The sequence below is a fragment of the Leopardus geoffroyi genome, chromosome B2, assembly GCF_018350155.1.
Source record: "Leopardus geoffroyi isolate Oge1 chromosome B2, O.geoffroyi_Oge1_pat1.0, whole genome shotgun sequence".
Lineage (NCBI taxonomy): Eukaryota > Metazoa > Chordata > Mammalia > Carnivora > Felidae > Leopardus > Leopardus geoffroyi.
In genome coordinates, this window is record NC_059332.1 from 119,180,180 (window position 1) to 119,197,291 (window position 17,112).

Below are 17,112 nucleotides of genomic sequence, written 5' to 3' on the forward strand. Positions count from 1 at the left end.
TACTGAGTAGCAACTTTAAGTTAATCAAAATTAAATACGTTTAAAAATTAGTTCCTCAGTCACCCTAGACACATTTAAAGTGCTCAACAGCTACCATTCTGGACGTCGCAGTAGTAATTTCCATCAAGTCTTAAACTCCATGATCACTTCAGAGCTCACAGGGTGGCTTTGCTTGCTCTGAAACCCTGGATGGCCCAGGCTCTGCCCTCTGCTGGCTTGTCCTGCTTCCAACGCCATTTCTCTGTTGTTGGGCTGAGTTCCCTTTGTCAAATCCATAGCGCACAATCACGCAGATGGTGCACTGGGTAATTTTAAGGGACATCACTCACACCGCAGTGCGCGGCGAGTGGCCTTCAGTGATAACGTTGGGTCAGATGCCTTGTTGCCTGAAGCTTGGCATGATGGGGTAAAGCATCCAGAGAACCCTCAATTCCAGGTTCTCCCTTCATCAGCCTCCTTCATGCTCTGTTCCGTCTCCTTAACTTCCCTCCGATCTTCCCAGGATTGGGGCAGGCACCCATGTTGTCTCTGATGATACTTCTCTCCAGAAGAGCTCTTTACCATGGACAGACACCTCCATAATGGCTCCATGGTCAGAGAGAGTTTGAGAAAATATCTTGTCCTCATCCTTCCTGATGAAGAAGGGATGAGATTAGGGCTGGGAGTCCTCATCAACCAGGGTATCATTACTAAAGATGAAAAAAAAAATTTTTTTTGTAAAAAAAAAAAAAGAAACAGCAATTATATTTCAGAAGTTCTTTTGCAAGGATGAGGTAAACAGACACTTGATTTTACCATTAGAGAGAAACTGTGGAAACAATTTTACTGATGGTATATCCATCATCTCTGCTTCAAAGTCAAATGAAAACCTAGTGGTCTTCTTCAGACTGAAAACATGAAGTCAGTGGGAAATGGGAAAAGTCAGAGGGCTGAGCTGTTCCATCATAGTCAGAGAAACCCTTTAATCATTGAGGCCACATGGCTCCATGAGTAACGGTTAGTGTTAAGTATAAGGGAGTGAGGATGGACGTGGATGGAAATCACTTTGAATCTTGGAAGCAAAAGTCAGCTGCACCCACAGAAGGAATCTGCCTCAACAACTGAACAGACAGTTTCCATTAGACAAGTCCAATCAAGAAGAAAGAAACACATCAGAAAAGATATAGGCTTTTCCGGGATCAAGTCAACAGCTCTCCATTCAAAGTTCAGGACAACCAAACGTCCAAGGGAGGAATCTCAGGGAAGAGAGTCCCTCCTGCAAGGAGCCCGGAAGGAAAGCTACAGCTCTTAGAAAACTGGGAAGGGTAAGAACAGTGTCAGTGTAGGAGTTCTGTACTCCAGGGGAGCAGTCATTTGGGGCAAGAATGTGAAGGTACATTTTTTGTCCCAGGTCAACCATAAAAACATGCTGCTTCTTAGTGGCCCCTACCTCCGCAGAAGCCACGGAGGCACCAGTACCTGCAGTGATCTCACTGCTTAAGAACCCCTTTTCCCCTCCCTCCCATTCCTCCTATTCTTCAGGTTTAATCTCAAATTTATTGCTTTAGTCCTGCTGTCTCACACATAGATTCTACTCTTTGATCTTTGGACAATATTTGACTTTTTATTGTAGTTTCTTCTCAAGGCTCTGTCTCGGGCCCCATGTTTTAAGGATGCATTTTTCCTCACCCAGAATAGTTCCGGGATAAATCATCTTCAGGGCTATTTAATCCATCGGGCGGCATAGGCACAAATCTAGGAGCCTAGGAGGTTTTCAGAGACCAGGAAGCATGTTTGAGTCCTGAAAAAAAAAAAATACATATGGGCTTCAAATAAGGTAAAGAAACTAAAAAACTGGAAGTGATAAATGGTTAATTAAAATCTACAAATATAACAGTAGTCAACTGTCTTGTCAATTTTAGTATTTACATAAATTTCATTGCATTTGGATATAATTTTGGAAGTTGAAGTACATTACATTGAAATACTTCCAAAGTATAAATAGTAATAGCTAACAAATCATAGCCAGTCATAAATTAAATGCTACCTGTAGCCAAATAGTTTTAAAAGTAAAAACATCCTTTCAAAAAAAAATTTACAGCCGAGAATTATATTTAGTGTGGGATGAAGGTTTGTTTTGATACGTTTTATGTGATGCACAGTGGAGCCTCCATAGTAAAAGAATTCAGAGCCTACCAAGGCCTTAAAATGACCCTGGAAACCACTCTCCACCAAGTCCATACGCAGCTTTTCCCTTTCCTGGATGAGGCAGTTTCACATCGTAGCAGTCAGTGAAATTTACATCCTGGACATACCAATTTCCAGCAGCGAGGAATTTGGCAATTTCATTAGCCTCTCAGACTTCCACTTATGTGAATATGCAGAGGATTCCGTAAGATGACAAGTGGGTCCAGTGCCTAGTACTAGGCTGGCAGGAGTACCTAGTAGGTTGGTAGCAGAGTCTACAGAAAAGAGATGGGTTCAATCCTTGTGTCCTATGGGAGAGCAGAATTGAGCACAATTCAGAATTCAAGAATGGAATTCAAGATCAAGGATGTAAGGAGTTAAACTGTAGGAGGCTTCAGAACCTCAAACCTTATAAAATTCAGCATAGTCTATTAGGGGGAAGGATAGACTTAGGATGAGTGTGCTCCTGGCTCCTCGGGTAGGTTGCACTGTTGTCTCCACCGACTCCGTCCCTTCCCCGTGGGGTGATTATCCATTCTCACCCATTGCCATGTCTGTTGCAGAGCCACCATATGGGTAGAATACACTTCCTGCACCATAGCAGCTTGGCCACGTGACTTACCTCAGCCAATGGAAGTACAAAGGCCACGTGCAAGCAACAGCTTTAAGGGCAGTTGTGTGATTTGGCTCTGTCTCTTGTATTTTACCCTCGGCTTAATAATGATGTTGTGTACCAAAAAGGGGCTACATTTTTAGTCGGGCTCTTGGCATGAGAAGGCACACGAGAGCAAAGCCACAGCTGCTGAGGTACAGCTGCTAACGTGGAATCGTGCAAGAAATAAAACTTTTCTTTGTATAAGCCACTGGGGTTGGGGACCGGTTTGTCACTACAGGAAAACCGATTAATATGGGTGTTCAGAAAGAAAGATCCCCAAAGAGAGAGGGCTATTCTCATTGTCCCTTTATGGGTCTCATTTGAAAAAAAAAAAAAGAAAAGAAAAGAAAGATTTTTGCATTAATCAGCAAAAAAGAAAATCAGCACGTTCCACTGCCTCCGTAATTATGTTGTGCATGCTTTACAGCAATTAGCACTTTAACAGAATTAGAAAGGTAACATTAAAGTTAATCCCTGTGCCACCCACGTCACACAGCCACAAGGGTCCATGTCAGGATGCTGGGAGTAAAGTCATGGAGCTGTTTCCACGGGCAATGAAGTTACTAGTCTGTCCCTAATGACACCTTTTGGGATTTACGGACATAGGCATTTTACGATTTTCAATTACAAGTGTGAAATATTGTTTGTTGCCAATTTCGTTAGCATTAGCAATTCTTTGCAAAATTCTTTCTGCGCTCCTTAGAAAATCAGCATTAATTAAATCAGCTCATTTCCCAATGGCTTAATTTAGCACAGTACTTATTTCTCTATGGTGCAAAGCTGTTCTCTGAACTCTAGATAAATGAAGTACCTTGATGAAGAGAGCATAAACTTTCATCAGTCTTAGTGAAGTAGCCACTACTAAGATTTTGTTGTTGTTCTGGTTTATTTTTACTTATTGAGCGGATGCTACTTTTAAGTTTTCTTAGTATAGCCATCTGATTAGGCACTGAAACTTGAAACCGAGAGATTGTCTTTCTTTTGGAACCTTGGAATTACGGCACTAATCTGAACATTTTTGCATTATCCCATCGTCTACATATTTGCGCTCCTTAGTCTTACCGTATTTGTTTTATTCATTCATTCCGAAAATATTTACTGGCTATGTCAAGTACTGTTCTGTACCTTAGATATGCTGGAGAATAAGAGAAAGAACACATCACTCTATGAATTTCTAGATTTAGAAATTCATAAGAAAAGATCTGCCTAGGTGGAGGGAATAGAAAGCTCAAAACCATGACACAAGGCTGAGCTCAGAGCATTTGAGGGATTTCCGGAAGACAGTGTTGCTAGAAAGGTTGAGAAAGTCTAGACCTTCAGGGCCTTGTGAACTATTCTAAGGAGTTTGGATTTTATTCTAATGGCAAGCCATGGGAAGATTTATATTTGAGAAACATCACTCTGGCTGCTGAATAGAGAAAGGGTATTAGAGGAGCAAGCAGGAAGGAGACCCATGAGAAGGCTCTTGGAGAAACATACAGGATGGTCAGTAGTGACATCGACTGGAGTTGTAGCAGTGAAGGTAGGAAGAGGTGGTCAGATTCAGTATGTAATTTGGATGTGGAACTTGCTGACTGGCTGGCTGTGCAGTGTGAGCAGAAAAATGTCAAGGATGACACTTCAGCTTTTGACCTGGATGATTGGGTAAAAGGCAGTACCATTACCTGTTATGGGCAAGATTAGGAAAGAAGCATATTATTTTGGGTAGGCCAAGGGGGAGATATTACATGTCTTCCCATATGAAAGTGTTATATCTAGGGGGAAATTATGTGTTGCTGAGCTGCCTACAGGCTTGTTACTACGATGGCTGTCACTTCTCTTGGGTTCTAAGATTTGCAAAAGCCACCTGGACATCTGGTAGACCATTTTAATTTGAAGCCAGGTAAACTTGCAAGAAAGTTGCAAGAAAGCCTCCTAAAAGTCATCTGTTAAGATTCTCATTATAAAGGAGGAGATGATTCAAAGACCCAGAAAAGCAGGCATATCTGTACTACATTATGCATGTAGCAGACATCTGCTCATATTTGTTTTCGTTGCCTGACTTCCATCCCAGTAATTGTACTCAGTTTCTCTCTAGTGCATGAATTGGAAAACTATGGCCTGTAGACAAAATCTGGCCTGTCTCCTTATTTTATAAATAAAGCTTTATTGGTACATAGCCATCCCTATTTGTTGCTGCAATGTCCGCGACTACTTTTAAGCTACAATGGCAGAGTTGAACAGACAGAACCCGTGTGGCCCACAAAGGGTAAAATGTTTATTATTGGTCCTTTTACAGAAAAACATGGCTGATTCCTGCATTGGTGGGACCATCATCCCCCAGCCTTCAGCCCATGTGTTTTGGGTAAAGCTGCACTCACAGACTCCATGGTTCACCTGGGCTAAACCAAACTCCACATTCCCTCTTACTGGCAGGAGTGATCCCTTTAGGGGTAAGTGTTGACCCCAGCTTGTCTAATCCATGAGAGCTCAAAATTTTGCCTGGAATTCTGGGACAAAGACTTCAGCTTTTTGGGCTGCTTGTGAGTCTAGAGGATGAAGCCCTAGGAGTGCTGGGAGCTACTTGGGACAGCTTTTTGGGGACCTATAGTAACATAAGACAGAAAAGAAGAGGTCTAGAGAGAGAGAGAGAGAGAGAGGGAGAGAGAGAGGGAAGCCTAAATTCTGGTCACGTGTCTTGAGTTCCTTCATCAAGTCCTGCCTGAAGCCAGTGCTAGGACTTTCCTGTCAAATTCCTTTTTCTTAATAAATTCCTTTTTGCTTAAGCCAAGCTAGATTGATTTTTTTGTCATTTGCAACTGAAAGAAAACTAATGTATATAAATAGATATAATGATGGATTGTAATGTATGTGATCTGATAATGAGATGAAATTTAAAAATGTGTGCCTTTTGACATTCTATCTTTCCTATAAAATCCAGCTCAAATTCTTTCTTTGCCATAAAGTCTCAGCTGAAAGTGTATTTTCATTCCTTTACCTTCTCATAAGATTTTTTTCCTATGCAATTTTTGGAATATTTAAAATGTTCTACTTTATTCCATGGTTATTTGAAGGCAATTGTATCTTCTGTACATGTGTTAAGGTCTGTGAGAGCAGAAGCCACATCTTACCTTTGCATTTCCCCTACTACCTAATACAATGCACAACATTCCTGTAGTAAGGACTAAAGAGATGACAAATTATTGAGTGTGCCTCAGTTTTGCACACTACCAATTAAAGATGAGGCAAAATGAGAGGGAGAAGTTTGAATGAAAGAGAAGATTAGTCCTGTTGCTTCCCCACCACCTCTGCAAACTTTGTCCCCCCACTTCTCTGAACTGGGAGGAGAGAATATTTAAATTAGATGCCAGATTAAAGTGTTGAACTTTTAAAAGTACTTGAATGATAAAAAGCGTATAATAACCCAAATAACCCTAAAGCTCTGGGATCTACCCAAATGTTGCAAAGAAATAGGATCATCAGATCTATCAAAACATATTTAAGGGCTTGATGTTGGGGGTGGGTGACAAAGAAAACCTTTTTCTAAGTGTACTCTACTGAATTCAGTCCATTCCATACTCTATTTATAAATTCTGTGCCTGGTTACTTTGTCTTGCATTTTTGGCTTTGGAATTTAAATGCCAAACATCAAATCTTTAAATATTTAAATTCTTTATCTACAATGAAACATTAGACTTTACAGAGTAATTTATTTTTAAAGATATATTCCATATCATGTAATTCATCATTATGTATTATGTATTCACATTAGCTACTCATCAAATGGTATAATTAAATAACCAATTTAATTTAGCACATGTTTATTGAGACTATTTCATGTCCAAGACGAGTTTCTGAGCTCAAGAACTCTGGAGCTGATAGGGAGAGAAATAAAACAAATCTATACACAACTAGAACAGTGCTTTCAAGTATAGCTTCCTGTGATGATGAAAGTGTTTTACCTTCACATCATCCCACGTAGAAGCCACTGGCCACATGTTGTTCCTGAGCGTTTGATATATTCCTAGTGCTACAAAAAATTGAATTTCACATTTTATTTAATTTTAATTCCCTCAAATTTAATGGCCACATTTGTCTGTGGCTACCATCTGGACAGAAAAGAACCAGGATATGACATAAGTGACATAATACGGTTATAAACAGAATGTTTGGTAGAGCATTTAAAGGAAAAAGGGGCTGTTGCTGGTGAGAGGACCCATTCAAGCGATTTCTGGGAAGAGCATACAAGGTGGGTAGGATTGATTTATATATAAATGTACGCAGGGGGGATGGGTTCAATGGGTGGTGGGTGTTAAGGAGGGCACACGTTGTGATGAGCACCGGGTGTTGTATGTAAGTGATGAATCCCTAAATCCTACAATTGAAACTAATGTCACACTGTATGGTAACCAACTGGAATTTAAACGAAAACTTTGAATACAAAAATGAGTGCATAATTGTATGCACACACACGTTATGGAAGGAGCAGAGAAAGAATGTTCTAGACAGAGGAACTAGGGTGAGTCAAGGCAAAACTATTTGGGAAATATGAGTAAGTCCGGTTTTGGTTTTGGCATAAAGAAGTGTACAGGAGTACTTGGAGATTATTCTGACTTGGTCCTTTGGTACCAATTTGCAGATCTTGAATGCCATGCTGGCTGAAAGGGTGGTGTTTACCTTGACAATAGTTTTTGCTTCCAATTTTGGAGCATCAAACTTATGTGACCAGAGATACTAATCTGGTGGCAGTAATTAGGGAGACTTGTGGAGGAACAGGAAAACTAATTAGCAGTCCCATCCAAATATCACTGGCAAAAATCATTAGATCTGTAATAAGAATGGAAATAATGATGGAAATGGAAAGTTGGAGATGGTTTAGAATTTTTTCAGTTTGGAGGCATGTGAATAGAGATTGGTACCTACTTTTTTGTCTAGGGATTTGTGAAGATAAGATAGCTTGCAGAAGTAGCTTTCACCATTATGGTGAAATCTGGGAATACGCTGGAGGAGAGTCCAACCCAATGTCAGCTTATGAAGACTTCAGAGAGAGGAAAGAAAGAAGACCTCAGCGGTCTCTGCTGTTAATTGAAGCATCTAAAGAAGGGGCAGAAGTGACAGAGCTTCTGGTGACTACTTGGATTCTTCAGGAAGCTCTGCTGAGGCAGTCATTTAGTTAAGAATATTTTAAAATTTCTCTTGAGATTTTTCCTTTGGTCCATGTGTTATTGAGAAGTGTGTTGTTTAATTTATGGGTAGTTGGGGGGTTTTCTAGCTAGCTTTGTATTACTGATTTCTAGTTTAGTTCCATTGTAGTCTGAGAGAGCAGACGTTGTATGGTTTCTATTATCTTAAACTTGTTAAGGTATATTTTATGGCCCAGAATATAGTCTATTTTGGTGACTGTTCTACGTGAGCCTAAGAAGAATGTTCAATCTGCCGTTGTTGGATGAAATAACCTATATATGTCAATTATATCCAGTTATTTGATGGTGCTACTCAATTCAACTCTGTCCTTCCTTGCTGCTTGCTGGATTTTTCCATTTCTGATAGGGAGGTGTCAAAGTCTCCAGGTGTAATGGTGGATTCATTTATTTCTCCTTGTAGTTCTATCAGTTTTCGCATCATATATTTTGATCCTCACATGTTGTTAGGTGTACACACATTCAGGATTGTTATGTCTTTTTGGAGTAGTGGCCCCTTTATCATTATGCAATGCCCTTCTGTATCCCTAGCATTTCTTTCTCTAAAGTCAGCTCGGTGTGAAATTAATGCAGCTACTCCTACTTTCCTTTGACTGCTGTTGGCATGATATATCTTTCTTCACTCCTTTATTTTTTTTTTTAATTGAAGTATAATTGATGCACTATGTTACATTGGTTTCAGGTGTATTCCACCCCTTTAAAGTGGGTTTATTGTAGACACTGGGTAGTTGGGTCTTGTTTTTTGATCCATTCTGGCAATGCCTGTCTTTTAATTGGTATGTTTCAAACACTGACATCTAATGTGATTATTAATATAGTTGGATCGATAATCTTGTATAATTCCATTTTCTCTCCTTTCTTGGAATATCAGTTATATGCCTCTTTTAAAATTTTTTTAGTAGTTGCCTAGAGTTTGCATGATACATTTACAACTAATCCCAGTCCACTTTCAAATAACACCATATCACTTTTCAGGTAGTGCAAGTATTTTATAATAATAAAATAATCCTATTTCCTCCCTCCAATCTTTTGTATCATTGTTGTCATTCATTTCACTTCCATATAAACATACATAACTGAATACATTTTTGCTATTATTATTTTGAACAAATTGCTTTTTTAGATGATCCAAAAACCAAAGTTTTTATTTTACCTTACTTATTCCTTCTCTGATGCTCTTTCTTTATGTAGTTTCACAAGGTAGAGAATTCTACATTGATTTTTTTCTCTCATTTATTATTTCATACGCTCTGTTCTTTCTTGCATAGTTTATGAGAAAAAGTCGATAGAATTCCTATTTCTGCTCCTCTGTAGATAAGGTATTTTCTCTCTCCCTCTGTCTCCTTCGAAGAATTTTTCTTTATCTTTGGTTTTCTCAAGTTGAATATGACATACCTAGGCGTAGCTTTTTGTAGCTTGATGTTCTTTGAGTTTCTTAGATCTGTATGACATTAATTTAGGGGAAAATCTCAGTCATTATTACTTCAAATATTTCTTCTGTTATCTTCTCTTTCTTCTCCTTCTGGTATTCTCATAATGTGTATGTTATGCCTTTTGTCATTGTCCCAGAGTCTTTGGATATTCTGGGTTTTTTTCAATCTTTTTTTCCTCTTTGCTTTTCAGTTTTGGAAGTAGCTAATGTCATATCAAGTTTAGCTATGTCCAGTTTACTAATGAGCCCATAAAATACATTCTTCATTTGTTACAGTTTTTTTTTTATCTTTAGCATTTTGTTTTGATTGTTTATTAGAATTGTCATCTCTCTGCTTACACTATCTCTTCATTCTTGCATGTTGTCTACTTTTTGCATTAAACTCCTTAGCATATTAATTATGTATGTATTTAAATTCCTAGTCTGATTATTTCAACATTTTTGCCATCTCTGGCTCTGGTTCTGATGCATGTTCAGTCTCTTCAAACTGTGTTTTGTACCCTTTTAGTATGCTTTGTAGTTTTTTGTTGAAAGCTGCACAGAATGTAGTGAATAAAAGAAACGAAAGAGGACTTTAGTAATGCAGTAGTAAGGTGTGGGGGAAGGGGGAGGACTCTACAATTTTATGATTAGGCCTCAGTCCTTTGGTGAGCCTGTGCCCCTATGAACTTCATCAGTACTTCTCAGTTTTCCTCTCCTTAGGTGTGACCACATAGCTAGAGGAAACTGGAGTTAGGTATTTCCCTTTCTCCAGGTAGGTTAGGTTCTGACAAAACCCTAATAGATTAGGCTTTGGTAAAATAATTTATCCTGAGGGCTGGCCTTGCTAAGAAGAACAAAGTGCTTTGGTGTCAAATGGTTAGGGGCGCCTGGGTGGCTCAGTTAAGCATCTGACTCTCGGTTTCAGTTCAGGTCATGGTCTCAGGTCGTGGGATTGGGCCCCATGTTGGGCTCCATGCTGGGGATTCTCTCTCTCTCCCTCTCTCTCTCTCTCTGCCTCTCTCCTGCTCACACTCTCTTTCTCAAAATAAATAAATGAACACGCAAAAAACGGTTAATTTTCCCTTTCCTCTGAACGAAGCGAGAGGGGATTTTCCTTCAATATTCATAGACCTCCTGGAGGTAAAACTCACAAAAGCATGGAGCCCTTTGTGATTGGCTCTGGGACCACTTTCCCTACAAATGAATTTATAAATAAGAGTTAAAATATTTGAGCATGGGTAAAAGGGAAGTGGAGGATTCCATGATCATGGGGTGTTTCCACCTGGGTAATAAAGGGATTAATAGTGCTATTAATAGAAATGCAGGATCACACGGAGAAGCTGATTTTGAGGGAAATTATGATGCCTTTAGTGTGGAGCACAATAAGATCGATAGTATTTCTTTTTTCCCCCTAACGTCAAGAATGATTCAGCTAAGCATGTTTAAACAAAACAAACAACCTCCTCGCCCTAACTCAGGTAGATGATCCCAGACACAGTTCTCTATTAGTGACACCCATTGGTGCTTCCAGTCAACATCTCCCAGTAAAGTCTCTCACCTGTTGTTCTTGGCAATGACAGTTTCCACTGGCTACTACTTCCAACAGTGGTTAGCATGAGTTGCCATAGTAACAGCTTCCAGTGGCCGCCCACGTTGTCACAGGTCCTAAGCAGCAACACCTCCCAGCAGATCTTCCTGCTGGTGAGCACTGCTCCAAGTGATTGCCAGCAGCTCCTGACTTCTATTTTCTTGGGATCCCACTAACATTTTTAAAAAGTTAAATTTTTTTTTAATTTGTTTTTCAACGTTTATTTATTTTTGGGGGGACAGAGAGAGACAGAGCATGAACGGGGGAGGGGCAGAGAGAGAGGGAGACACAGAATCGGAAACAGGCTCCAGGCTCTGAGCCATCAGCCCAGAGGGGGCTCGAACTCACGGACCGCGAGATTGTGACCTGGCTGAAGTCGGACGCTTAACCGACTGCGCCACCCAGGCACCCCTAAAAAAGTTAAATTTTAAAGGACCTGAACCCCAAAGACCTCAAGAAAGCTCCTGGTTTCCCTCAGTAGCTACTGGCAGCATTAGACTTCCAGCATCATCCCTCAAGGCCAGCTCTCAATAGGCTCCCTATAAAGCCATTCATTAGGAGTAGTTACAGTGCCCCACTGTTCTTTCCAAGTTCTTTGTATCTCCACTGGCTACTCCACATACCTCTGGTAGAAAAATCCCACAGCTGGAGATGTTGAGCTTCCAGCTTGAAAGACCAATATGTGCTTTCTCACTGTGGGGTCCCCTATGTACTCCAGCTCATGGAACAATCTGTGTGTGTAGGAGGTCACGAGACAACCATACCATGTTTGGAATAGTGAGACACAAAGACTACCACAACAGAGTGTAGAATATTGACAAAGACTCATACCCAAAACAATGAAAGCCACCAATGTTGTATGAGTGAACTAACAGTGTGTATAGTAGCCCCCAGGACCCTGTTTCTCTTGCCTTTCCCACTTTCTTTTGCTGGGTGTCGAGGCAGAACAGATGAACTGATTTTCCCCGAGTTCCAGCAGAGCCCCCGTCGTCCCTAGAAGGCTGTCTCCCAAAGGTCACACTATTAAGTCCATGACGCCCTCCCAAAGTCCATGGAACTACATTGTCTGGCTCATGCCTCACACGCATCCCTTCTCCCACCACACCTCCACATTGAGACGTCTATGCAAACACAGTCTTGGGAATTGCCCCAGACCTTTGAGAGCTTCTTAATGTAAATATACAAACTTGCCTAATAACCCTGGGTTAAAAATTATGAATGACCTGAAATAATCTTCACACTGGGATTCATCAGCCCAAATTATGGGTGAAGTTTAAAAATCAACAAATAAATAAAGTGCAAAAAGGAGCAGTCGTGATGTAGAAAAATTTTTCCCAAATCCTTGCATTTAATGTCATTTTCAGTACCTCCTAATACCTCACTAAAGAGAGCATAAGAAATACTGATCACAGATCAGAAAAAATTTAGCTACAGAGGAATTCAGACTGGGGAGAAAAAAAGGGAATTGTGTTTATTCTCATTAAAAAAAAAAAATCCCCTAGAATGATATAAAAGAACAAAAGAGATAAAAAGAATAATAGTTTATCTTTTATTATTGTTAATGCTAAGGGTTTTCACTTTAAAGGATGTCAATCCCAAATGGAATAGGTCAGTATAAATTGGATTGAAAAACAGAATAGTCAACACTATTAACAGTGAACAAAGATGTATAAATTCAAAGATTTTTTTCATATGATAATTGCATTCAAAATTTTGATCCCAATTTTCTAATTCAAATTACTCTACTGAATTTTGGATTATATATGGTTTTGTGTTAAATCTGTGTTTCCTAAATTCTATCTTTTTTTGTATAGCACCCATCACATCAGCATTTAGATCTGGATACTTCATGTGCTTGGTATATTATTTTAATGAAGATGATGATGATTGACTGGAGGTTACTTGAAAAATGCACGGTAATGACTACAAGATAATTCTCAACCAATTAGATTCATGGGCCTCATTATTATTCTCTTTGTCTTTATTACATCTTAGACTAAAAATGTAATTACTGTCGTATTTATTTTATAGCCCAACCTTTTCAGGGAAAGGACCCAGATGCTCTAAAGGACATTCATAAAGTCTGGTTTCTTGTATGAAACTGAGTCTATACAGAGTAATGGTTTTTAAAATATCAGACAGCTGTACTTGTTTTGAAATTTTATTTATTCATATATGAGTAAAACTTGCTGAGAGTGTTATTTCCTCCCCACCCCCCTTCTCTTGGCTTCTCCTGCTCTGCCCCATGATGCTTCATGAATTGGTGTCACCAGTGCTGTTGTTTGTTTGTTTGTTTTAATTTGATAAGGGCAGTATGGATAGGAGCAGTTTTTGTTTGCCATAAAAGTGGTATTTTATGTCCATTTGCCTGCTTGTATCTTGCTGAAATGCACATACTCATAAAGTAATGTATTGATAACTCTTATTGCCAAAGAGAAACTTAACGTGGTGAGATGTTACTTTTCACGCGAGGGTTCCAGATACCTTAAAATCTTGTTGTGCCCTATAATTAAATAATGTTTATTAAGTCCCATTAACTATACATCAAACATATAGTTTCTTGGTTTCTATTCATTAATTTCATTTTGGAATTATGTTTCAATGAATGAGCCTGCTGATAAGCTAGTAAAAAATAAATGTTGGAAGAGGTCAACCTGTCCTCTGAGATTTAAATAAAAATTAGTGTGAGTCCATCTGATATTAAAAGAGAAATCCAATGCCTCCCTAAAATATTTGTGCATTTGGAGGACTTTCTTCTTATAGATATTTATAGCTTTGAGCTTCTACCCCCATTAAATTCTCACTCTCATTTTCCATACTTATGATGCTATAATAGTTTCATTGTGTGCGAAACTTGTTACATGCACTATGTGTTATTTTTCAGAAGTTCATCATCTGAAACATCAAAAATAAGTTAACTATTTTCTGTTTATAAAGTAATAATTATTCTTTTTTAAAAGTTTATTTATTTTTGAGGGAGAGAGAGAGAGAGAGGGAGGGAGAGAGTGGGAGAGGGGCAGAGAGAGGGAGACAGAGAATCCCAAGTAGGCTCTGCATCATCAGCACAGAACCCTCCTCGGGGCTCGAACCCACGAACCATGAGATCATGATCTGAGTTGAAATCAAGAGTCAGATGCTTAACTGACTGAGCCACCCAGGCACTCCAATAATTATTCTTTGTAAATAATTTTGAAAATCTAGAATACTATATAGGCGGAAAAAATAACCCCCAGATAATCTTTATTAATGTTTTGGCAATATTCTTTTAAAATTAAAAATGTGCTTGAATTTATTTACTTCATTTCAAAATGTTTTAGTTGAAATATAATATACATTAATAAATGTATAACACATTTTCTCGTGCTCCACTCCAAAGTAACCACTATTCTGAATTCTATCACTGTCTATTAGTTTTGCCTATTCTTCGATGTCATATAGATGAAATCTTACAGTGTATACACTTTTGTATCTGGCTTCTTTCATTCAGCATAATATCCATAGTTCTTTTTTTATTGATGTATATTATACCACTGTATCAATATTCTACATTCTATCCATTCTATTGCTGATGTACATTTGAGTTGTTTTCAGTTTGGGGATGGATAGAAATGCTTCGAGAATTTTGTTTGTGTATTTTTTTAATTTCTCTTGGATCTATACATAAGAGTAGAAGTTTACTTGCAGTGTCATAGGTAGTTCTGTATTTAGCTTTAACAGAGACTGCCATATAGTTTTCCAGTTACTATATTTGTCTAAATTACATATGTTAACTGTGCTGACAAAAATTGTGTTAGAATTTGTTGAACTAATGCAAGTCTTAATATGTTTTACGTTCTTGAGATGTAAATTTTAATTAATCAATAATTAAGTAATTAAGAGTTCTTACTCACTCTTTTTTCACTATCTTTAAACATCTGATAGAGGATACAGATCTTCATGTCTATTACTTTGGATCCTGTATTTGGATATGGAATCTGACTTAGTATTTGAAGGGCATATTTTACATTGTTTATTCTTAGTCTTAGCAATAGTGTGTATATAATCAGTATGATTCATGAGGTAAAGAATAGCTATTAAAAGACTTATGAAGGGAAAAAACTTATGAAGGAAAAGCTTTCATGGTTTCATTTATGGCATGGGAGAATGAGGTAAGAAAATACACTGAATATATATGAATATATGTGAATTCCCTAGAGGGCACATGTGTTTTACACATGCTTCTAGGCACATGGCTAATTAAGGAATACTGGCTTGAATAGCTAAGCTATTTATTTATTTACATGTTATGAATAGTTCAGATAAATCCAAAATCATGAAAACTTCAAACACATTTTGGCATATTCTCTGCTATTTTACAGTGAGGAGGTGAAAGACTTATTTTAAAAATCTTTCTGATTAGGGGCGCCTGGGTGGCTCAGTAGGTTAAGTGTTTGACTTCGGCTCAGGTCATGATCTCACTGTTCATGAGTTCAAGTCCCGCGTTGGGCTCTGTGCTGACAGCTCAGAGCCTGGAGCCTGCTTCAGATTCTGTGTCTCCCTCTCTCTCTGTCCTTTCCCCGCTCATACTGTCTCTCTCTGGCTCTCAACAAATGAATAAATGCTAAAAAAAAAAAAAAAAAATTAAAAAAATCTTTCTGATTATAAAATAATGCATGTTCATTTCTGAGAATTTGGAAAAACTCAGAAAATTATTGTAAAAGAATACAAAATTACTTTAAACTAACCATCATGAGATGAGTACCATAAATTAAGAGATTTATTTCCTTTAAAAGTTATCTCAGAATTATGTCTGATGTTGGAACAGAAGGGGCCAATTGCTTCTGAGGTGCTGTGAAATGTGTAGAGTAATAAAAATCTGATACTGAAATCATCAAAGATTTTGTGTAGAATGACTAGATTCTCTGTCATTCTCAAGTGACCGATTAGGTGTTTTTCTTCAACTATCAGAATGAACTAAAAATTTAAGGACAGTTGATAGGCTTAGTGCACTGCAATTCTTATCCTTATAGAAGTCCAAATTGCCCCATCTTTAATAGGAGTCTTTTAAATTTGCCTCCTGTACCTTTTTGATATGATTTCAATGGTCTTTGTTAACTTCCTTCTTATCCAATATGAAAAGGTAGTCCCTGAATAAATGTGTTTATCTTACACATTTCTTGTGCTAGACCTGGAATAAGCCTTAGTTTCTTTTAGTGGAAAATAATATTTGAAGAGCACAGTATTGGCCTATGGATGGTTATTCCTCTTGAGTTGTCATTGTATCTAAGCCTTTTTAGTGAGCAGATGTAGGAAAAATTGTATGTACGTGTATGTGTGTGTTAAAAGATAAAATAGATCATAAGTTTATGCTGATTATTTCTACTTCAAATTCAGAACTACAGAATTTAACTTAACCACTTTTATGTTACGTCTGTATTTTGAGACTTCCTCACTAAGAATCCCAGTACTCACCAACACTCATGATAGAATTAGAATATTCATAATGGCTTACTTGCTTTATCCCACATTATACAACCAATAGTCTCAGAATAACAATACCAGCACCACCAATAAAAGCAGTTAAATGTTTAGGGAGAGGCATCTATGTCCATTCTCTTAAAAATAGCTGCAGTCTACACTATCAGAGCATGCTGTATAGCCACTATACTGTGTACATTCTCCTCTGTAAACTTCATTAATTTTAGTTCTAAAGATAAGCTATATTTAATGTTCATACACCAGTTCTTATATTAATATCTCTCAGATATTTTTGTTCTCTGAGCTTTCTATCTAGTAGGTTTTTCAGAAAGGGCCCATAGGAACAATACACTGTAAATTCTTCCATATTTTGGCAGTTTGTCTGTGTCTTTTATTCTTGAATGTTAGTTCTGTAGGATAAAAATTCCTTAATTAATATTTTCTTTCTTTGAGTATCCTAAATGTTATTCCAATTTTTTGGTATGAAGTGTTACTGTCAAAAAGTCTGATACTGAGTTAATTTTCTTTTACTTATAAGGTTCATGTTCTTTTTGCCTAGATGTTCTGATGGTTTTTCCTTGTCTTTATATTTCAGCAATTTTGCTAGACTATGTCTTGATGTTGGTTGATTTTATCAGGTACATGGCATGCT